The sequence below is a fragment of the Nycticebus coucang genome, chromosome 21, assembly GCF_027406575.1.
Source record: "Nycticebus coucang isolate mNycCou1 chromosome 21, mNycCou1.pri, whole genome shotgun sequence".
Classification (NCBI taxonomy): domain Eukaryota; kingdom Metazoa; phylum Chordata; class Mammalia; order Primates; family Lorisidae; genus Nycticebus; species Nycticebus coucang.
Window position 1 is genome coordinate 33,389,815 of NC_069800.1, and position 23,314 is coordinate 33,413,128.

General features: G+C 45.9%; 1 protein-coding gene, 1 non-coding gene and 2 pseudogenes across 2 annotated transcripts in view; 2 read left to right on the top strand and 2 right to left on the bottom strand.

Annotated features, from left to right (window-relative positions):
* The first annotated feature begins 3,985 nt into the window (after positions 1-3,985).
* On the top strand, positions 3,986-8,417 carry LOC128573485 (pyrroline-5-carboxylate reductase 2-like; annotated as a pseudogene).
* A 715-nt stretch (positions 8,418-9,132) lies between these two features.
* Positions 9,133-9,884, bottom strand: LOC128573486 (cobalamin trafficking protein CblD-like; annotated as a pseudogene).
* An 11,708-nt stretch (positions 9,885-21,592) lies between these two features.
* Positions 21,593-21,697, bottom strand: LOC128574318 (U6 spliceosomal RNA). Its single transcript, XR_008376695.1, has one exon. It is a non-coding gene; the product is annotated as a U6 spliceosomal RNA (small nuclear RNA).
* A 1,451-nt stretch (positions 21,698-23,148) lies between these two features.
* SLC23A2 (solute carrier family 23 member 2) overlaps positions 23,149-23,314 on the top strand; it is a 146,088-nt gene continuing 145,922 nt past the window's right edge. Inside the window, exon 1 of the mRNA XM_053573857.1 lies at positions 23,149-23,170. The gene's annotated coding sequence lies outside the window, so the exon portion shown is untranslated. The remainder of the gene's footprint in view (positions 23,171-23,314) is intronic.

The following is a 23,314-nucleotide window of genomic DNA, read 5'->3' on the forward strand; positions in this document are numbered from 1 at the left end:
TTGTTATGTTGCTCAGACTGGTCTTGAACTCCTGGCCTCAAGTGATCCTCCCACTTCAGCCTTCTAAAGTACTGGGAATACAGGTATGTGCCACCCCACTTAGCCTTAAGATCTATACATTTTACTATATGTGAATTGTACCTCAACAAAAATTTCAATAATATTGGGCTTTGGCCTGCTGACAACTTCTTATTGGGCTAAGACCCCATACTCTGCATTTATGTGCAGCACAGTCAAAAAAAGGTGGCTATTCTGCCTTCAAAGTTGGGCTACAGCTGGCCCTTTGGGGCTCTGGGCAGCTACTCGGTGATGCCCTATACACAGGAAGATTTAAGAGGAGTTTTGATTTATAGGAAGGAAGGGATTTACAAGATGAAAAGGAAAATTTGTGTATAAAGAACCTGGCACTGGGCTGGGGATCTTGCACTCACTCCTGAGGGCTTTCTGACTCATGTTTCCTTCTGCCCTGTTCCAAGGTCTTTGCACACCTGCCTCCTCTTGGACGCAGGGCCAGTGGTGACTCCTTAGAGAGTCCTTTCCTGGATGCCTTGCCCAACCTAGCACCCACCCCTACTCACTTTCATTCTGCTCCATTTGATTGCCAAGTTCTGACCTGGAATGACCTCCCCCTTGTATATGCTGACTTGTCCTTGACTCTATTAGTTGCAACCTCCTGAAGGGCCAGGACTATGTCTGTCCTGAGTCCTGCAACAACCCTGGGATTAGCGCAGTCCCCAACCTGCAGCAAGCCTTCCATCAATATTGATGGCATCAGTAAATAGCAGCTGTTAATAAAATGGGGTCTATTATTGATGTCATTGTTGTTGAATCAAAGGAGGAGAGGATAAGCCAGGGGTGCTGATGTGAGCTTGTACTCCCAGCTACTCAGGAGGCTGAGGCAGAAGAAGGATCACTCGAACCCAGGAGTTCAAGGCTGTAATGAGCTATGATTACACCACTGCACTCCAGCCTGGGCAACAAAGTGAGGCCTCATCTCTTTAAAAAAAAAAAAAAAAAAAAAAGGAAGAGGCCAGTTTTATGAAAGAGCTTAGATGAGGCTGAGGGGTGGCAGAAGGGGACATGGGAACATGGGAAGTGCAAGGTCTCTCGATAATGAGAACAGTCAGCAAGATTAGTTGACTGGAGCCGATGAGAAATCTCAGAACTCAGTGGTAACTAAGAGTTTCAGATCAACAGAAACAGGAATCAGAAAGTTTTGAGGCCCATGTGCCCAGGTCAGACCTGCCCTGGCTCTTCCTCCTCCTACCTTTCCAAGTGGGGGCCAGGCTCTGTGCTAGAGACCTGCTGCTCTTATGGCCCCCCCCCAACTCCCTCCCGTGGATTTGTGGAAATGGTGGTCAAGTCTTTATTTTCAGCCCCAAGCTCCTGACCCATCTGTCCAAATGTCATCAGGAATCCCTAGTTTGGTGTCCCACAGTCATGCAGATCTTAATGAGCATGAAGTCTTTCCCCTCCTCTGGTCTCCAGCACCTCAAATCTCCACTCGCACTCACTCCCGTGTCTCCAGTACGAGGAACCATCTGGAGGACAACAGCCAAGCAGCCACCAAATTGGGCTCTTAGGTGATCTTCATCCATGGCCTTTTGCTCTGAGTCTAATCCTGTAATTTCTACTAGCAGTAATAATAGAAGTAATGATGACTATTATTTCAGGCTGCCATTTAATCTTTTCCACAATCATTTGAGGGAGGAACTAGCTGTGGAACCCCAAGCAAGTCACCTAACCTCTCTGAGCCTCAGTGGCTCTATCTGTCAGACCAGAATGATAAACGTGCCTGTCTCATGGTGTTGTGAGAGTTAACCGAGAAATAAATGACAACTGTAAAGTCTTTGGAATAGTCAGTGCCTTCATCACGGTCAAGTGCTCAATAAACATTATTACCACTATGATTATTTATTTATTTATTTTTAGACAGAGTCTCACTTTGTTATCCTGGGTAGAGTGCCATGGTGAGATCATAGCTTATAGCAACCTCAATCTCTTGGGCTCAAGTGATCCTCTTGCCTCAGCCCTCTGAGTAGCCCGCCACATGCCTGGCTAGTTTTTCTATTTTCAGTAGGTGGAGATGCAGTCTCACTCTTGGTCAGGCTAGTCTCAAACAATTCATAAGCCTCAGTTTCCCAGAGTGCTAGGATTACAGGTGTGAGCCACCACACCCGGCCTATTGCTTTTTTGCTATTGTTGTCATTGACCCATTTTACGGGAGAGGAATCTGATGCCCAGATACTCCTCCACGCTCACATAGCTGGGTTTTTCCTGCCTGATTCTTGCTGTATGTTCCCATTGCCACAGCATTAATTCATTGCTTCTTAACCTTTTTCACCTTCTAAATAACCTTCTTTCCATCTTCTTCTCCCATATTTCTTCATCCTCCACACTTAGCTTCAGTGAGCTTCCCAAGAAACATCTATTTTTCTTTCTTTCTTTCTTTCTTTTTTTTTTTTTAAAGAGTCTCATGTCTCACTGTTACTTAGGCTAGAGGGCGATGGTGTCAGCCTAGCTCACAGCAACCTCAAACTCCTGGGCTCAAAGGATCCTCCTGTCTTAGTCTCTAAGTAGCTGGGACTACAGGTACCCATCATAATACTTGGCTGATTTTTCTTTTTTTAGTAGAGACAGGATTTCTGTCTTACTCAGGCTGGTCTCCAACTCCTGATCTCAAGGGATCCTCCCATCTAGGCCTCCCAGAGTTCTAGGATTACAGGCGTAAACTGTTGCAGGAAGATGAGGCCCAATGGTGAGAAAGAGCACCCAAATACCATGTTTATAAGAGGAATGGCTTTATTTCAGCCAGTAGAGCTAACAGCATAGATGAATTCAAAACAGCCACGCTCCCTGACTGGCTAGGTCTTTCTCTTTTTATTTCCAGTCAAAAAGTTTCAACCCAGCCAGGCGAGGTGGCTAACGCCTATAATTCTAGCACTCTGGGAGGCCAAGGCAGGTGGATTGCTTGAGTTGATGTGTTCAAGACCAGCCTGAGCAAAAGTAAGACTCCGGCTCTACTAAAAATAGAAAAACTGAGGCAAGGTTCAGCACCTGTAGCTCAGCGGCTAGGGCACCAGCCACGTACACCAGGACTGGTAAGTCCCAAACCAGCCTGGGCCTGCCAAACAACAATGACAACTACAAAAAAAAAAAAAGAAAAGAAAATAGCCGGGAGTTATGGTGGATGCCCGTAATCCTAGCTACTTGGGAGGCTGAGGCAAGAGAATTGCATAAGCCTAAGAGTTTGAGGTTGCTGTGAACTGTGATGCCACAACACTCTACCAGGGTGACAAAAAATATATCAATAAAAAATTTTTTTAAATTACCTAAAAAAAAGAAAGAAAGGAAAGAAAAACTGAGGCAGGAGGATCGCTTGGGCTCAAGAGTTGGAAGTTGCTGTGAGCTATGATGCCAAGGCACTCTACCCAGGTGACAGCTTGAGAGGCTGTCCTAAAAAAAAAAGTTCCAACCCACAGGTACCTTTCTCATTGATCAGTTTGAATCAAGTGACAGAAGCTGTTCCAGCCCCCACAGAACTACAGGATTTCACAGATATGGAAATTTCCAGGTCCCAGGAAGTTAAGTCTACAAATTCCTAAGAGCTGAGTGACCATGGAGAGGACCCTGCAGGTGTATCCTTGGGGTCTCATTGAGAAGACATCTGTTCTCCTAGACCTCACACTTCCCGGGTATCCTCTCTCAAAACCACCAGGCCCGGCTCCTAAGAAACAGCTTAAATGCCTACATGGGGCGGCGCCCATAGCTTAGTGAGTAGGACCCCAGCCACATACACCCAGGCTGGTGGGTTTGAACCTGGCCCAGGCCAGCTAAATAACAATGACAACTGCAATTAAAAATATATATAGAGAGAGCGGCTGGCAACTCCCGGGTCATTGATGAGGTGCTGGTGGGCCCCTGCACCATCTGCCTGCCGCTAGTGGTATCTCCTGCGGGTGCCAAGAGATGTGAGCTGAGAACCATGAGCGTGGGCTTCATCGGTCCTGGCTAGCTGGCCTGTGGGCTGGCTCAAGACTTCACGGCCACAGGCATCCTGTTGGCTCACAAAATAACGGCCAGCTCCCCAGAAATGTTGTCTGCCCTCAGGAAGATGGGTGCGAACCTGACTCGAAGCAACAAGGAGACAGTGACACATAGTGACATCCTGTTCCTGACTGTGAAGCCACATGTCCCCTTCACCATGGATGAGATTGGGGCTGACGTGTAAGCCAGGCCCATTGTGGTCTCCTGTGCAGCTGGTGTTGAGAGAGGCTGAGGTCTAGAGGAACAGGTCTTCTCACAGAGACCACAAGGATACACATGCAGGGTCCTCTCCACGGTGACTCAGCTCTTGTGAATTTGTAAACTTAGCTTCCTGAAACTTGGAAATTTCCAAGTTCTGTGAAATCCTGTAGTTCTGTAGGGGCAGGAATAGCATCTCCCGCTTGATTCAAACTGGCCAATGAGAAGGGTACCTGTGGGGTGGAACTTTTTGACTGTCAATAAAAAGGGACAGACCAAGGCAGTTGGGGAGTGCGGCAATTTGGAATTCTTCTATGCTGTAAGCTCCCGGCTGGTGAATAAAACCCTTCCTCTTATAAACATGGTGTTTGGGTGTTCTTTCTCTCCGTTGGGCCTTGTCTTCCTGCAACAGTGTCACCATCAGCTCTGTGGAAAAAAAGCTGATGGTATTCCAGTCAGTTCCCAAAGTGATTCGCTGCATGACCAACATACCTGTGGTTTTCCGGAAGGGTGCCACAGTATATGCCATAGGTACCTATGCCCTGGTGGAGGATGGGCAGCTCTTGGAGCAGCTCATGAGCAGTGTTGGCTTTTGCACTGAGGTGGAAGAGGACCAGATTGATGCTATCACAGGGCTCAGTGGCAGTGGACCCCCCTATGTGTTCATGGCCCTGGATGTGTTGGCTGACAGTGGGGTGAAAATGGGCTTGCCGCAGCACCTGGCAGTCTGATTGGGGGCCCAAGCCTTATTGGGTGCTGCCAAGATGCTGCTAGACTCGGAGCAGTAGCCAGACCAGTTCAAGGGCAATGTCGGTTCCCCTGGCAGGGCCAACCATCCATACCCTGTACTTTCTAGACAGTGGGGGCTTCCACTCTCTGCTCATCAATGCAGTTGAGGCCTCCTGTATCAGAACATGGGAGGTGGGCAGCGCCTGTGGCTCAGTGAGTAGGGCGCCGGCCCCATATGCTGAGGGTGGCGGGTTCAAACCCAGCCCCAGCCAAACTGCAACAAAAAAATAGCTGGGCATTGTGGCGGGCGCCTGTAGTCCCAGCTGCTGGGGAGGCTGAGGCAAGAGAATTGCGTAAGCCCAAGAGTTAGAGGTTGCTGTGAGCCGTGTGACGCCATGGCACCCTACCGAGGGCCGTACAGTGAGACTCTGTTTCTACAAAAAAACAAACAAAAAAAAGAATATGGGAGGTGCAGTCCATGGCTGACCAAGAAAAGATCTCCTCAGCTCTCCTTAAGAAGACCCTCCCAGGGCGGTGCCTCTGGCTCTGTGAGTAGAGCACTAGCCCCAAATATCAAGGGTGGCTGGTTCGAAACTGGCCCCTGCCAAACTGTAACAAAAAAATAGTTGGGCATAAGAGCTGGAGGTTGCTGTGAGCTGTGATGCCACAGCACTCTACCCAGGGTGACAAGACTCTGTCTAAAAAAAAAAGAAGACCCTCCCAGACTGAGTGAAGCTGAAATCTCCCACAGTTTCCACAGTGGTTAAAGTTATGGGAATAGATTCCTGGATACATCATTTGTGCATAAAATCCTAGAACCCACCACCTACAAAAGTAGACCATGAAGAGAATCAGCCACAGTCCACCTACACTTGTGAGCCTAGAGAAGATTTGAAGTTATTATTTAGAAGCCTGTAAGAGATGATATCATCAGGCTACAGTGAAAAGGGTTCCAGCCTAAGACCTGACTCTGTTGTAGACCCTTGGATCACCCTTCATGTGGACCCTTGGATCCTAACTGTCCCTTCTATTTTTTTTTTTTTTTTAACTGAGACAGGGTCTCACTTTGTCCACATCAGTAGAGTGCTGTGGAATCACAGCAACCTCAAACTTCTAGGCTCAAGCGAATCTCTTGCCTCAGGCTCCCTAGTAGCTGGGACTACAGGCACCCACCACAAAGCCTGGCTATTTTTTTTGTTGCTGTTGTTTAGCAGGTCCAGGCTGGGTTCGAACCCACCAGCCATGGAGCAGGTGGCTGGTGCCCTAACCACTGAGCTATGGGTGCCCAGCCTGTCTACTTCTATTGATATAGGGTTCCTCCATTTAAGCCTGGACAAAGGACCCCAGTTCCCTGGGCCTGGAAAATTTCATAAAGAGAATACCTTGGGCAATTTCATGAACAGAACGCCCTGAGCTAGAGGAATTAACCTGGACTTCCAATTAACCCTGGATCACTCTCTTCTGAGGAACCTCTAACTGCCCACGTATATCACCGTCCATCTTCAGCAGGAAGCAGTTTGGAGAAGTCAGAGCCCCTTCTTCCTAACAGCAGTTAGAGCTTCTATTCGGAGAAGGAGGATTCACCCACTCAAGACTGGACAGGGATTCCCCATTCGTTAGGAACAGGTGAGCTCAGAAATCAGACCCCTAGGCGGCGCCTGTGGCTCAGTGGGTAGGCGCTGGCCCCATATACTGAGGGTGGTTGGGTTCGAACTCAGGCCTGGCCAGCTAAAACAGCAGTGACAACTGCAACAAAAAATAGCCTGGCATTGTGGCGGGCGCCTGTAGTCCAGCTACTCAGGAGGCTGAGGCAAGAGAATTGCCTAAGCCCAAGGGTTGGAGTGGCTGTGAGCTATGATACCACGGCATTTTTTTTTTTTTTTTTTTTATTTTTTTTATTTTTGGCCGGGGCTGGGCTTGAACCCGCCACCTCCGGCATATGGGACCGGCGCCCTACCCGTTGAGCCACAGGCGCCGCCCGATACCACGGCATTTTACCAAGGGGGACAAAGTGAGACACTGTCTCAAAAAAAAAAAAAAAGAACTTAGACCCCCATTTCCAAGCACAAACAGTCTGGCTCTTCCAGGCTACACTTTCTAGGCTCTAACAAGATTAGGATCGAAAGCAGCCGAACTTAGACCCCCATTTCCAAGCACAAACAGTCTGGCTCTTCCAGGCTACACTTTCTAGGCTCTAACAAGATTAGGATCGAAAGCAGCCTGAGGGGCGGCGCCTGTGGCTCAGTGAGTAGGGCACCGGCCCCATATACCAAGGGTGGCAGGTTCAAACCCGGCCCCAGCTAAACTGCAACAACAACAAAAAAATAGCTGGGTGCTGTGGTGGGCACCTGTAATCCCAGCTGCTCAAGAGGCTGAGGCAAGAGAATCACCTAAGCCCAAGAATTGGAGGTTGCTGTGAGCTGTGATGTCACAGCGCTCTACCGAGGGCAACAAAGTGAAACTCTGTCTCAAAAAGAAAAAAAAAAAAAGCAAACTGAGACGTTTTGGGGGTGGTTCCATCTTAAGTAGGGAACATGTACTCTAATCCCTTCCCTAAAAAGTGCAAAGACCTAAAAACTTTGTCCCAAGGGAGGGACTGACTTCAACTTTGAAAGGGTATTTTTCTAACCCACCTGCCAAATCCTAGCCAAAATGTAATTCTCCAGACAGTATATACCCCTAGACAAAGAATGCCAGAGAGATTTCTGACTTGGGTCTTCCTCTTTGCAAGGGGCTCAGGTGCTTCTGTATTCCTCCTGTCTAATAAAATCCTATCTTACCACACACACACACACAAATTAGTTGGGTGTTGTGGTGGGCACCTATAGTCCCAGCTATGGGAGCTGAGGTCAGGGAATCATTTAAGCCCAAGAATTAGAGGTTGCTGTGAGCTGTAACACCATGGTGACATAGTGAGACTCTGTCTCCAAAAAAAAAAAAATTAAATGCCTACATGGAATGTTAAGGGACGCTCTCGGAGCACCGTGTAGGTGTCCAGGGCCCTGTGGCCATATCTGTGCGCCACTCTCCTTGCTTCTTTGTACTTTTGCTTCCAGGGACTGACATCTTTATACTCTTTAGAGAATTGTCTTCAGATTACTGAAACTGCTGTGCTGAAAAACACAGAGGTGTATGTTTTGACTGATAACTGCTGGAATATGAGGCCCATCTCCTTTGCCTTGAGTGGGAACAAACTTGGAGACATAATTTATATTCCCGAACTCCCATCTAGGATCAGGCTGAGTCTGGAACTTTACTTAAAATCACTCTTACCAGTTTCCTGGGCACCTTTCCTTTGTTAACCACCTGCAAACAAACCCTTATCTGAGGTCTGCTTCTGGGAAACCTGATAGAAGATATTAAGTCTTAGAACATTCTAAGAACGCTATCTAAGGCTCTTCGGAGTCTGGCCTGGTCTCTTTCTTTAGTGCCATGGTGCTTGACCTCTGTGAGTGAACTATGCATGTGTTAGCCTTATGGATCACATATAGAAGTAGGAATCGGATAACTGCAACAAAGTGTCTCAAGTGAGACATCATAGTGTAGACCAGACAAGAAACTTAAGGCATGAGATAGGAAACTCACCTGAGTGCTATGGAAAAGCAGTTGGAAGAATTGACCAGAGAGAAGGGTAATATGAAGATTGTAGTACATGTTCAGTGCAGAAACTTCAGAATTTCAATTACAATAAAGAGATGAAAAGTCCCTTTAATCCTACCATCCACAGATAATTACTATCATTATAAATGATATTTTATTTTATCCATATTAATAACCTACTGCTATACAAATCATTTGAAAACATAAACAAACATTTACTTGTGTGCGTGTGTGAGTGTGTTTTCATAACCAAATGTGTGATTTATTTTGGAGCAAAACAAAACTGAATTTTCTTTTCAATAACAATAAGAGATTATATCCTGGTTACATGCTAATTGGCTACATTCTATACGATGTGGATGTGCTCATGTATTCAAAGATATTATAAATAATAAGCATTTGCAATTTTAAAATCACAAATCACTTGAGAATGTTGCAAATTCACAAATATTGAAATAAATACTTAGAAATAAGTATCTTTTAAAAATTGAAGCCTTTGACAGTGTTTATAGATCAACCCAAATGTTACCTACAAACAGTTCAACAAATAAATTGACATTACTGCAAGTTTCCACTTACTTTCTTCATAATATGACTTTCTGGTGTTGCATTAGTGAAGATACTTCCTACAAATACATGGGTACCCCAGAGAATATGATGAATCACTTTAAAGCATCCAAGATCATCAACAGAGAATCCTAGACGTCAGTAGCGTTCATCTGTTTCAGAAAGAGTATTGTTTGTATAGGGTCCATAAAATGCCAAACCTGATGATGGGTCAATAAAGTCAGCCCAGTATCCTTCAGCTCAAAGAGCACAGAAAATTTCCTTAGCACCATTGATGAACTTTTCTAAGAGCATTTCTCTTTCGGTTTCTACCTCTTCACTCCAAACAGTCACGTCATTCTTAGTCTTCTCTGTTACAGTCAGAATCATTAGTTTGTTATTAATTACTTCTGGAAATAGTGATTCAAAATCTCTTCGCAGCAATTCTGGACATGTTTGGATTGCGCACTCTACTCTGGCACTTTCAACGTAAGTTTCTTCACTGTTAATTTCTTGTTCCACGGGGAGTCATTACCCTGAAATTCATTTACATATTGTGCCATCACAAACTCATGTCTTTCATTTCATAAAGGTTCTGTTAGAACATCAGGCAAAGTTTTATGAACCAGTCTTTTCTTCTATGAAGTGGTCCCATTGAGGTGACAATTGAAACCTATATTCCCAGGAAGCTGGAATCTCTGATGCTGAGGTCCAAATGGTCCCATAGATTCATCAGGCCATACTGATGAAAGCACATTGACCATTTCTAGCGGAGAGGACTGTCAGAAAAGCACATTGGCCATTTCTAGTGGAGAGGACTGTCAGAAAATAGCTTTTCTTTTGGAAAGTGAATCTGAGGGCCATGGCCCCAAGATGGGTGAATTAGAAAGGGCTAACTCAGGCAGAGACCATCCGTACCAGTCACCACCAAAGCCATTAGTGTTGTGTGTGTGTGTTTTATTTTTAGACAGTGTCTCACTCTGTTGCCCTGGGTAGAGTGCCATGCTGTCAGCAAAGCTCATAGCAACTTCAAACCCTTGGTCTCAAGCAATTCTCTCTCTCTCTCTCTCCCTCTTTTTTTTCTAGACTGTCTCACTTTGTCACCCTTGGTAGAGTGCCGTGGCATTATGTCTCACAGCAACCTCAAACCCTTGGGCTCGGGCGGCGCTTGTGGCTCAGTGGGTAGGGCGCTGACCCCATATACCGAGGGTGACAGGTTCAAACCCGGCCCCGGCCAGCTAAAACAGCAGTGGCAACTGCAACAAAAATAGCCAGGTATTGTCACGGGCACCTGTATTCCCAGGTATTCCGGAAGCTGAGGCAAGAGAATCACCCTAGCCTAAGAGCTAGAGGTTGCTGTGAGCTGTGAGGCGACGGCACTCTACTGAGGGTGACAAAAAACAACAACAACAAGAAAAAAAAAAACCCTTGGGCTCAAGCAATCCTTCTGTCTCAGATTCCCAAGCAGCTAAGACTACAGGCACACCAGACCACCATGCACAGCTAATTTTTTTTTATTTTTGTAGAGACAGAGTTTCACTTTATGGCCCTCGGTAGAGTGCCGTGGCATGACACAGCTCACAGCAACCTCCAACTCCTGGGCTTAAGCGATTCTCTTGCCTCAGCCTCCCAAGTAGCTGGGACTACAGGCGCCCGCCACAGTGCCCAGCTATTTTTTGGTTGCAGTTCAGCTGGGGCAGGGTTTGAACCCGCCACCCTCGGTATATGGGGCCGGCGCCTTACGGACTGAGCCACAGGCGCTGCCCACAGCTAATTTTTTTGTTTTTAGTAGACAGGCTCCTGCCTTTACTCAGGCTGGTCCCCAACCCTTGAGCTCAGGCAATCCATCTCCCCTGGCCTCCCAGAGTGCTAGGATTTGAGGTGTGAGTCACCTTGCCCGGCCCAAACATTTATTATCTCACACAGTTTCTGTGGATCAGGGAACCAGGAGCAGTTAAGCTGGGTGTTTCAGGCTCAGGTGCTCATAAAGGTGCAGCTTAAGAATTGGCTGGGCCTGTGGGCAGCTGAAAATTTCTCTGGGCCTGAACCATCCTCTTCTGAGACGGTGTAGTACCATGGCTACAGACAAGAGGCCTTAGTTTCTTTTTTTTTTAATGAGACAGAGTCTCATTTTGTTTCCCTTGGTAGAGTGCCATGGTGTTATAGCTCACAGCAACCTCAAACTCTTGGGCTCAAGCGATCCTCTTGCCTAGCCTCCCAAATAGCTGAGACTATAGAAGCCCAACACAATACCCAGCTATTTTTAGAGACGGGATCTTGCTCTGGCTCAGGCTGGTCTTGAACCCATGAGCTCAGGCGATCTGCCCACCTCCGCCTCCCAGAGTGCTGGGATTACAGCTATGAGCTGTGGAGCCCTCTGCAGGGCTGCTCGAGTGTCTTTGTGACATGGTTGAAAGCCTCCCTCAAACTGAGTGATCCAAAAGAGAGCAAGGGCTGGGCACAGTGGCTCATACTTGTAATCCTAGCACTCCAAGAGGCTGAGGCAGGAGGATTCCTTAAGCTCAGGAGTTCAAGACCAGCCTGAGCAAGGAGACCCCTGTCTCTACTAAAAATAGAAAAATTAGCTGGGCATGGTGGTGTGATGTGCCAGTAGTCTCAGCTACTTGGGAATCTGAGACAGGAGGATGGCTTAAGCCCAGGAGTTTGAGGTTGCAGAGAGCTAGGGGCCATGACATTCTAGCCCAGTGACAGAGTAAGACAGACTAGGTGAGGAAGCTAATGCCTATAATCATAGAACTCTGGTAAGCCAAGGTAGGAGGATTACTAGAGCTCAGTAGTTCCAGACCAGCCTAAGCAAAAGCAAGACCTCATCTCTACTAAAAAATATAGAAAAATTTGGAAGCATCCGTAGCTCACTGGTTAGGGCACTGGTGGGTTCGAACCCAGCCCGGGCCTGCTAAACAAAAAAAAAATGGCCGGGCATTGTGGTGGGTGCCTATAGTCCCAGCTAATCAGGAGGCTGAGGCAAGAGAATCGCTTAAGCTGAAGAGTTTGAGGTTGCTGTGAGCTATGATGCCATAGCACTTAACTGAGGATGACAAAATGAGACTCCATCTCAAAAAAAAAAAAGAAAAAAGAAACATTAGGGCGGCGCCTGTGGCTCAAGGAGTAGGTCACCAGCCCCATATACTGGGGGTGGCGGTTCAAGCCCGGCCCTGGCCAAAACTGCAAAAAATAAATAAATAAAAAATTTAAAAAATGGCTTAAGTGGCTAAGTCACCAGCCACATACACCTGAGCTGGCAGGTTCGAATCCAGCCTGGGCCCGCCAAACAACAATGACGGCGCAACCAAAAAATACTGGGCATTGTGGCAGGCACCTGTAGTCCCAGCTACTTGGGAGGCGGAGGCAGGAGACTCACTTGAGCCCGGGAGTTGGAGGTTGCTGTGAGCTGTGATGCCACTGCACTCTACCCAGGGTGACAGCTTAAGGCTCTGTCTCAAAAAAAAGGAAGAAAGAGTTCCACCACACTCCCACTATTTCTTTTTGTTTGTTTGTTTGTTTTTGGGACAGAGTCTCATTATGTTGCCCTCAGTAGAGTGCCATGACATTACTGCTCTCTAACTCTTGGACTTAAGCAATTCTCTTGCCTCAGCCACCCAAGTAGCTGGAACTACAGGCACCCTCCACAACACCCGGCTATTTTTTTGTTGCAGTTGTTATTGTTGTTTAGCTGGCCGGGGCCAGGTTTGAACCCATCAGCCTCCGGTGTATGTGGCAGGCACCATAACCACTGTGTTATGGGTGCCGAGCAAAATATTTCAAAGCATCCTGTAGTAGTAGTATTTTTGTCTTTTACCATTTGGCAGTATACTACTTTTTTTTTTTTTTTTGAGACAAGTCTCAAGCAGTTGCCCTGGGATTAAGTGCTGTGACATCATAACTCACAGCAACCTCAAACAGTTGAGCGATTCTCTTGTCTCATCCTCCCTAGTAGCTAGGACTGTAGGACTCCCACTATTTCTTAATCTAAGACAGGATGCCAGGTCCAGATAGCTTTCTGATAATTTTGATCTCAATTCTAATCAATAGCTTCAAATACTTCAATAGTATTTTTGTTTGTTTGTTTGTTTGTTTAGACAGAGTTTCACTTTGTCACCCTTGGTAGAGTGCCCTGGTGTCATAGCTCACAGCAACTTCAAACTCTTGGGCACAAGCAATCCTCTTGCCTCAGCCTCCCAAGTAGCTGGCTGGGACTACAGGTGCCTGTGACAAAACCCAGCTAGTTTTAGAGACAGAGTTTCTCTCTAGCTCAGGCTGGTCTCAAACCTATGAGCTCAGGCAATCCACCTGCCTTGGCCTCCCAAGTGCTGGGATTACAGGTGTGAGCCACCGAGTCTGGCCTAATTTTTCTATTTTTAGAAGAGGTGGGGTCTCATTCTTGCTCAGGCAAGTCTCTAACCCCTTAGCTCTAGCAATCTACCCATTTTGGCCTTGCTAAGTGCTAGGATTGTAGGTGTGAACCACCATGCCAGGCAACATAATATTTTTTATTTGTTTGTTTCTTGGTTGCCATCTCATGTCCTAGAACACAAGTCCACCAAGTACAAGGAGCCCAGCCAGATGCCAGGTTACAATGATTTCTCTTCCTTCTTCTCATACTTGCCAGCATGTAGGCCCACTGGGGACAGGTGAGGTTAGCTTCTTCTCCAGCAGTTTGTCAATTCTGTCTAGGTCAGTGCTTGCCAGGGGACATGTGATCAATGAGGAGTGGTTGTAACAAACGAGATGAGATGTAGTGGTGCAGCCAACAGTCTGGGCACAAAGGACCTGAATTCCAAGTGACCTTACAAACTGGGACCTTATCAAAAACAAAGATAATGGAATTTAATAGTGTTGGAGTGCAAATATCATCTAGGGAAAGACCAAATGTTTGATGTTATGGCTCAAAACCAGTTATGGGCTTAGTTCCACAGCTAGATTAGGCCTCTTATGCTATTACCGTCTATCTGTAAAAAGTTTTTAAAAATTTGCAGAGAACACATTCACACCAATTATCTCATCTAATCTTCATATTAATCCAGGTGGTAGATAGGGCAGATGGAATTATCTGTCGCTTGCATATTAGCAAACGTATGAGTGTTTTGCCTACGTGATTTCTTCAAAGTCACCCAGCAAGGTTCTCAGTGCCTTTTCTCCCCATGGCTGTATGAGTTATACGACTCATTTATTCTAGGATCAAAGGAACATGTGAACTTAAACCTTTACATCCTGCATTATGTAACCTCTTTCCCTACGACACATGTTCTTGGAGACAATACCTTGGACCAGTTCCTCTCTCAGAGCCTGAATTTCTGCCCCAGTGCCCAGAGAAGGACCATGCTATTTAAAACAGGAAATACCCAACTCACTGAATATAAGATTGCTTGCTGAAATTTTCCCCTTAAGTTTTGTTGCTGCATTTGCTTAATAAAAGCTTTTTGTAGTACACATACAGATAAATGCATATAAATGTGCGCTTAATGATATTTCGCAAAATGAATATGCCCATGTATTTAGCACCCATGTGGAGACATAGAACATGGCCAGCTTCTCAGAAGACCACAGTGCCTCCTCTTAGTCACTATCCCCCCACAGGGTGACAGAATCCTAAATTCCAACAGCTTAAATTAGTTTTGCCTCCTTCCATCTTTATATAATGACTGATAGATCTTTGCTTTTTTTTTTTTTTTTTGGTTGCAGTTTGGCCGGGGCTGGGTTTGAACCCGCCACCCTCAGCATACGGGGCCGGTGCCTTACCGACTGAGCCACAGGCACCACCCTAGATCTTTGCTTTTTGCCTGTGTCTGACCGCTTACCCCAATGACTAAATGTGGGCATAAGGTTCTGGGTTTAAACGATTCTCCTTACTGAAGAACGTACAGTTATTTTTCCGTGGCATCAGCACCTTTGTGTTTAGTCTCTAATCTCCATTTCCCAGTTGGCTTATGGGATGGTCAATTTTAGGGGTCAACTTGACAAGGCTAAGAGATGCCTAGATAGGCTCGGCACCCATAGCTCAGTGGTTAGGGTGCCGGCCACATACACCAGGGCTGGTGGGTTCGAACCCAGTCTGGGCCTGCTAAATGACAACTACAACAACAACAACAACAAAAAAATAGTTAGGCATTGTGGCAGGCACCTATAGTCCCAGCTACTTGGGAGGCTGAGGCAAGAGAATCACTTGAGCCCAAGAGTTTTAAGGTTGCTGTGAGCTGTGATGCCATAGCACTCTATCAAGGGCACCATAGTGAGACTTTCCCAAAAAAAAAAAGAGATGCCTAGATATTTGGTAAAACATTATTTCTGGGTCTGTCTGGAAAGGTGTTTACAGAAGAAATTAGCAGTTAAATCAGTAGACTGAGTGAAGATTTGCTGTCACCAACATGAGTTGGCATCATCCAATCTACTGAGGATCCAGGTAGAACAAAAAGGCAGAGCAAAGGCAAATTCACACTCCCTTCTGATGTGGAGACATTCCTTTCTCTCCCCCTTGGACATCAGAGCTCCAGACTCTCAGGCCTTCAGACTCAGACTGAATGACAACCACCTGCTTTCCTGGTTCTGCAGCTTGCAGGCAGCATATTGTAGGACTTGTTGGCCTCCATAATTGCAGGAGCTGACTCCCATAATTAATTTCCTTTTGTCTGCTTTTCTCTCTCCCTCTCTCTTATTGGTTCTGCCTCTCTGTCCTTAACTCAGTTTCCTGTTCTTCAGGAATACAGGGTTTAATCCTGAGTGGCTCTCTCCCTTCACATGTCACCTATTCTCAGCCCCTGGTTCAGTTTGACAGCTGAGGTCATTTGAAGACTTACTATGTGAAGAGTTGGTATATGGGGTTGTGTAAACCAAGATCTCTGCCCTGGAGGAGTTGACAATTTGGGAGGGAAAGAAAAGAAAAAACAAATCATTTCTCTATAATTTCATACATGCCAGGGGGAAAGAAGGGAATATGTTTTTGCTAACCTAGGCACTTGGGAGATTGCCAGGAGAGACCAGGTTAAGATTTAATGAGCAAGAACGCTCCAGAGGAGAGGTTGAGGTCATCCAGGCAGTAGAAATGGTGATGCCTCTGAAGAACTTTTTAGAGAAAAACAGAAATGGACATAGACGAGCTCTCCTTGCCCCAACAGTAGTATTTGAAGGGGGCAGGAAGAAGAGGAAACGCAGAGAAGTAGAAGAACTAGTAGGACCCAGGTCAGGCAAGATTTTTGTGAGAACAAGGCACCAGCTGTGCCAATTGCCTTGAGAGAGTTCAGTAAGAGGCATACACAAAAGATCCCCCAGATTGTGCAACTGAGAGAACATGGCTAATTTACCTGGGTAGCTTTGGAGGAATACAGGTACAGAAGCCAGATTGCTAGAAGGTAAAGGGAGGAGAGAAGTGAGGATGAGGAAACAGGGGCTGGAGGTGGTTCTTTTGAGAAGGTAAGATAAGAAAAGGAGAGGGTTTCAGGACCTGGGAGGATGCAGGTGTTAGAAAGAAAGGGTGGTCAGCAATGAGATGCAGAGAAGGAACCTAACAGGGGTTCTCAGAGGGGTCTTTAGTTCTCAAGGTTGGGAATGGGGGTCTCCCAGGGGAAAGTGGGCTTGTGGATAAGGGGATGTGGGGATGAGTGAATGCCTCTCTCATGACCAGTTGCCCAGAAGCAGGAAGCAATGTCATTTGCTGGGAGTAGGTGGAAATAGCTAGGCAGGGAATTTGAGGTCATTTGAGGGTGAGAGAGGTCACTTCCATAACTGGCTTCAGAACTCCTGGGGCTGCTGAACCAGCCAGGGTGTAGAAAGCTGGATGGGGCTTGCAATCCTAGCACTCTGGGAGGCTGAGGTAGGTGGATAGCTTTTGCTCACAGGTTTGAGACAAGCCTGAGCAAATATAGCGACACATGGCTTGGCACCTGTAGCTCAGCAGCTAGGGCACCAGCCACATACACTGGAGCTGGCGGCTTCGAATCCAGCCTGGGCCTGCCAAACAACAATGACAACTACAACCAAAAAATAGCGGGCATTGTGGCAGGCGCCTGTAGTCCCAGCTACTTGGGAGGCTGAGACAAGAGAATCACTTAAGCCCAAGAGTTGGAGGTTGCTGTGAGCTGTGACGATACGGTACTCTACTGAGGGTGACGTAGTGAGACTTTGTTTTTGTTTTTTTTTTTCTTTTGGTAGAGACAGAGTCTCACCGTACCGCCCTCGGGTAGAGTGCCGTGGCATCACACGGCTCACAGCAACCTCTAACTCCTGGGCTTACGCGATTCTCTTGTCTCAGCCTCCCGAGCAGCTGGGACTACAGGCGCCTGCCACAACGCCCAGCTATTTTTTTGTTGCAGTTTGGCCAGGACTGGGTTTGAACCCGCCACCCTCAGCATATGGGGCCGGCGCCCTACTCACTGAGCCACAGGCGCCGCCCACGTGGTGAGACTTTGTCTCAAAAAAAAAAAAAAAAAAACCCACAAAAACCCCAAAAAACAAAAGACAAAGAAACAGGGCGGCGCCTGTGGCTCAGTGAGTAGGGCACCTGCCCCATATGCCGAGGGTGGCGGGTTCAAACCCAGCCCCAGCCAAAATTCAACAAAAAATAGCTGGGCGTGTGGCGGGCGCCTGTAGTCCCAGATACTCCGGAGGCTGAGGCAAGAGAATCGCTTAAGCCCAGGAGTTGGAGGTTGCTGTGAGCTGTGTGAGGTCACGGCACTCTACCAACGGCCATAAAGTGAGACTCTGTCTCTACAAAAAAAAAAAAAGAGAGAGAGACAACAAAGTAAGAGGAGTTATGATCTAGATTGGGGGGGCTAGCGAACTAAGTCCTATTGCCTATTTTTGTACCAGCTAAGAATACTCTTTATAGGGCCAGGTGCAGTGGCTCACGCCTGTAATTCTAGCACATGTGAGGCCAAGGTGGGTGGATTGCCTGAACTAATGGGTTCCAGACCAGCCTGAGCCAGAGAGAGACCTTTGTTTCTAAAAATAGCCAGGCTGGCTGGTTGCGGTGGCTCACACCTATAAAACCAGCACTTGGGAGGGTGGATTGCCTGAGCTCACAGGTTCGAGATCAGCCTGAACCAGGGCAAGACCTCATCTCTTAAAATAGCTGGGAGTTGTGGCAGGCTCCTGGAGTCCCAGCTACTTGGGAGGCTAGAGGCAAGAGGATCACTTTAGCCCAAGACTTTGAGGTTGCTGTGAGCTGTGACGCCACACCACTTTACCAAGAGTAACAAAGTGAGACTCTGTCTAAAAAAAAAAAAGAAAAATAATATAAAAATAGATGGGCGTTGTGGCAGGCACCTGTAGTCCCAGCTACTTGGGAGGCTGAGGCAAGAGAATTGCTTGAGCCCAAGAGTTTGAGGTTGCTGTGAGCTATGACACCATAGCACTCTACTGAGGGCAACAAAGTAAGACTCTATCTCTAAAATCAATCAATCAATAAATAAATAATAATTGAGTATTATATTTTTATATGCAGGTCTACTAATAAGAAGAATAGAATTCAGGGGATGAAGAAAATAGGACTTTGCTGGCTCGGCACCTGTGGCTCAAGTGGCTAAGGTGCCAGCCACATGCACCTGAGGTGGCGGGTTCAAATCCAGCCTGGGCCTGCCAAACAACAATGATGCAACCAAAAGATAGCCAGGCATTGTGGCGGGTGCCTGTAGTCCTAGCTACCCTGTTTCCCCGAAAATAAGACATCCTCCGAAAATAAGACCTACTTACAGGAAAGATAAGACGTTCCCTAAAAATAAGACCTAGCGCATCTTTGGGAGCACACCTTAAAATAAGACACTGTCTTATTTTCGGGGAAGCAGGGTACTTGGGAGGTAGAGGCAGGAGACTCGCTTGAGCCCAGAAGTTGGAGGTTGCTGTGACCTGTGATGCCACGGCACTCTGCCCAAGGCTACAGCTTGAGGCTCTGTCTCCCAAAAAAAAAAAAAAAGAAAGAAAATAAGGCTTTGCTTAACTGGGGTTCAATCAAAGTCAATGTGTCCTATCATATTGATCACAATGTTTATCTATAACAAGTATTCTTTTATTTTTTTCTTGAGACAGAGTCTCACTTTATCGCCCTCGGTAGAGTGCCACGGTGTCACAGCTCACAGCAAACTCCACCTCCTGGGCATAGGTGATTCCCTTGCCTTAGCCTCCTGAGTAGCTGGGACTATGGGTACCCACCACAATGCCCAGCTACTTTTTTGGGTTTTTTTGCAGTTTCTGGCTGGGGCTGGGTTTGAACCCGCCACCCCACCCCTTTGAGCCACAGGTGCCGCCCACGCCCAGCTACTTTTTTGTTGCAGTTTGGCCGGGCCAGGTTTGAACCCGCCACCCCCAGTATATGGGGCCGGCGCCCTATCCACTGAGCCACAGGTGCCACCCTCAATTATTATTATTATATTTTGAATTTCATTAATTAAAAATCTGTGGGAATTAATTCTTTAGCATTATATAAGTACTCTATCTATATAATATTATGGATTTTTGCCTCTTGATGCACAAAGCCTGAAACATTTACTATCTGGTCCTTTCCAGAAAGTGTACTCCTGTTCTAGACTCCAGAGAGATGTCAAAAATAATGTTGAAGGGCAGCGCCTGTGGCTCAGTAGGTAAGGCGCCGGCCCCATATACCAAGGGTGGTGGGTTCAAACCTGGCCCCAGCCAAACTGCAACCAAAAAATAGCCGGGCGTTGTGGCGGGCGCCTGTAGTCCCAGCTGCTCGGGAGGCTGAGGCAAGAGAATCGCTTAAGCCCAGGAGTTGGAGGCTGCTGTGAGCTGTGTGAGGCCATGGCACTCTACAGAGGGCCATAAAGTGAGACTCTGTCTCTACAAAACAAACAAACAAAAAAAAATGTTGAAAAGTACTGTATGAAGATGAAATAGCCTAAGCTACAATTACCTCTCAAAAATAACACAGCCTGGAAATGACTGAAATTTCAATCAAATTAACCAGGTCACAAATGTTCTTGATATATTCTGATGATTAAGTTTAGAGAAGTTAAGGAGAGAGAAAACCTGGTTTATATCAGCTGTAATAGGAAGAAAAAGGAATGGAAAAGAAAAGGAAAAATAAATGAATAGGAAAATGTTCGTATGTTTTGTGAATTGATAATGATGATAAAAATAATCATATGAACAAAATGACTTTGAACACCTATATATCCAAGTACTGAATGAGCACTTCATTACATATATTTAATTTTTTTTTCAAGAGACAGAGTCTGACTTTGTCACCCTCAGTAGAGTGCTGTGGCGTCACAGCTCACAGCAAGCTCCAGCTCTTGGGCTTAGGCGATTCTCTTGCCTCAGCCTCCTGACTAACTGGGACTACAGGTGCCCACCACTATGCCTGGCAATGTTTTTTTTTTTTTTTAGTATATCCTGTTCTTTTATTGTGAATTTTTAAATTTTGAAATATTCTTGTATAAGAAAGTAGATAGTGGCGGCGCCTGTGGCTCAGTGAGTAGGGTGCCGGCCCCATATGCCGAGGGTGGCGGGTTCAAACCCAGCCCCGGCTACACTGCAACAAAAAAATAGCTGGGCATTGTGGCGGGCGCCTGTAGTCCCAGCTGCTCGGGAGGCTGAGGCAAGAGAATCGCGTAAGCCCAAGAGTTAGAGGTTGCTGTGAGCTGTGTGTCGCCACGGCACTCTACCCAAGGGCAGTACAGTGAGACTCTGTCTCTACAAAAAAAAAAAAAAAAAAGAAAGTAGATAGCACCTAGCACATATAATAATACTGATAATAATAACATAGGAACAGAAATTTGCTCATCAGGCTTAGGAAACAGCACTACTATCTCCCCAGTTCTTCGTTCGTTTTCCCAAACGCTTTTTCCTTTTTCCAACCAAAGATAAACATATTCTGATGTTTGTGATAGTAATTTCTTTTGCTCTTTCTTCTAGTTTTACCTTCTACATTTGATATACCAAACAGTATGTTTTTTTTATTATTAAATCATAGCTGTGTACTTTAATGCAATCATGGGGTACAATGTACTGGTTTTATATACAATTTGAAATGTTTTCATCAAACTGGTTAACACTGCCTTCACGGCATTTTCTTAGTTATTGTGTTAACGCCCAATTATTCTTTTGTTGCAGTTTGGCTGGGGCCGGGTTCAAACCCACCACCCTTGGTATATGGGGCCGGCACCTTACTCATTGAGCCACAGGCAACGCTTATATTTAGTTCTTGTATGAACCCTGAGAAGCTGAAGTCAGGACTGCCCCTGATATCAACTCTAGTCTGCCAGCAGTAGAAAGTAGTACTTTGCCTAGAAAAAAAGAAGCTTGAGATTAGAGAGTTATGGGCCTTAAATGCCAATATTGGTGAAGAGCCTATATTCTGTTTCTTTTACCAGGTTATTCTTTTTATTTATTTATTTATTTTGTGGTTTTTGGCCAGGGCTGGGTTTGAACCCTCCACCTCCGGCATATGGGACCAGCGCCCTACCCCTTCGAGCCACAGGCGCTGCCCTATTTATTTATTTTTTAAAATATGGAATGCTTCGTGAATTTGCATGTCATCCTTGCAGGGACCATGTTAATCTTCTTTGTATCGGTCCAATTTTAGTAAACATCCTGCTGAATCAAGCACAATCAGGTTATTCTTTAGATGGGGAGGCCCTGAGAGATTTTCAGAAGGGGTGTGCAGTGGTCAGTTCTATGTTTTGGGGTGGTAATAAGGATGGCTTTGGGAGATAACTCTTGAGGCCAACAGGCCAGAGAGAAGCTTTTTCAATAGTCCAGGAAAGAACAAATGAGGGTCTGTACCTATGCTGGATGAAAAGAGAAATCTAGAGATACTTCTCTGGTTGATCACAGGTGACAGAGTGCACATGCGGGTGGGGGGAGAAGGAGTCAAAAACTACTTCAAAGTTTCTGGTGGCAAAATGAGAGAACTCAAATAAGAAATGAGTTTGTGGGAGGAGAACAATGAGTCTAGTAGTGGTGATGTCCTATATACAATTCCTGGAGAAAATATGGGAAAGGTTGTCTACTGCACATTGAAAATATGTGTCTAGAAGTTCAGAAAGACAACTGTTTGGTCTGGAGGGAGAGGTTTGGAAAGCAAGAGGAGATGGCTGACCTTGGAGAAGAAGAGAAAAGTGGGACAGATAGAGAGAAAGCAGATGCTAGGGAAGACTAACATTTCTAGTGTTGAGCCAGAGCCACTCTTAACATCACTGGGAGGGAAAGAAGTATAGGACAGTTAGCAAGACACTGATATTATCATAGAGGTCAATGCAATGTTACAGAGCCATCAAAGAAGAAAAGGATTGTTAACATATTTGGTAATTTGAAGGTCACAGATGAATCTGATAAAACAGAGAGTGACATTGCCTGAGGGGTATTGGGGAATTCGTAGGGGAAGAAGAGAGTTGAGGATGCTGGGAAAGACTGGGACCCAGGACGGTTTTTTAGACTTGAGAAAAACTGTCTGACCAGGGAAAGGGAGACTTTGAAGATGCCACAGTTAATGGAATAACAATGGGGGAGAGGATAGACTTAAAAGCTCAGGGGATCTTGACCTTGAACTGCCCTTCATCTATTCCAGAAGACTCCACCTTCCTTACTAAACAGAACATATACTATGAAAGGAAGAAAAAGAAAAATAAAGAAAGACTGAGAAACGCTCTCATGCTCTCTCCCGTGTACAGAGATAGCTCCCGGGCAGTGTGTTTTTCTCTGGGTGCTGGTCACAGAATCTTTGTGTCTCATTTTCTACATCTCAGTGAGGATAAAAAACACCTAGCTTTCCACTGTATTTTGCAAGCCAATGTCTATATTTAAAAAATACAAAGTTATTAGAGAAGTGAGATGACACATTATGGTTTGTCAAAGGCACCAACCACACTTGCCTAGTTATAAAATCCCCCTCCCCCATCGATATGTGTGATGTCACTTCCTAAAACTGTGTAAAACACGCAATTCCGATAATCAAAGCTGCTTCTCACCATGTGAGGTCAATGTCCACCATTTATGTCTTTCAAGAGTTGCTCTAGAAAATATTGAAACATTATTCGGTTAGATTAGTAAGGCAACCATGACATTGGTTTCAAGATGGAAGGTAAGAGTGAGCTAATTAGATTTTATTTTTTCCCCTATGTATTCAAATTATTTCAGCTGTGGCTCAAAAAGTGCGGTCCCTGGACCGATATCATCGGCCTCAACCGGGAACCGGTCAGAAATGCAAATTCTGGAGCTACACTCT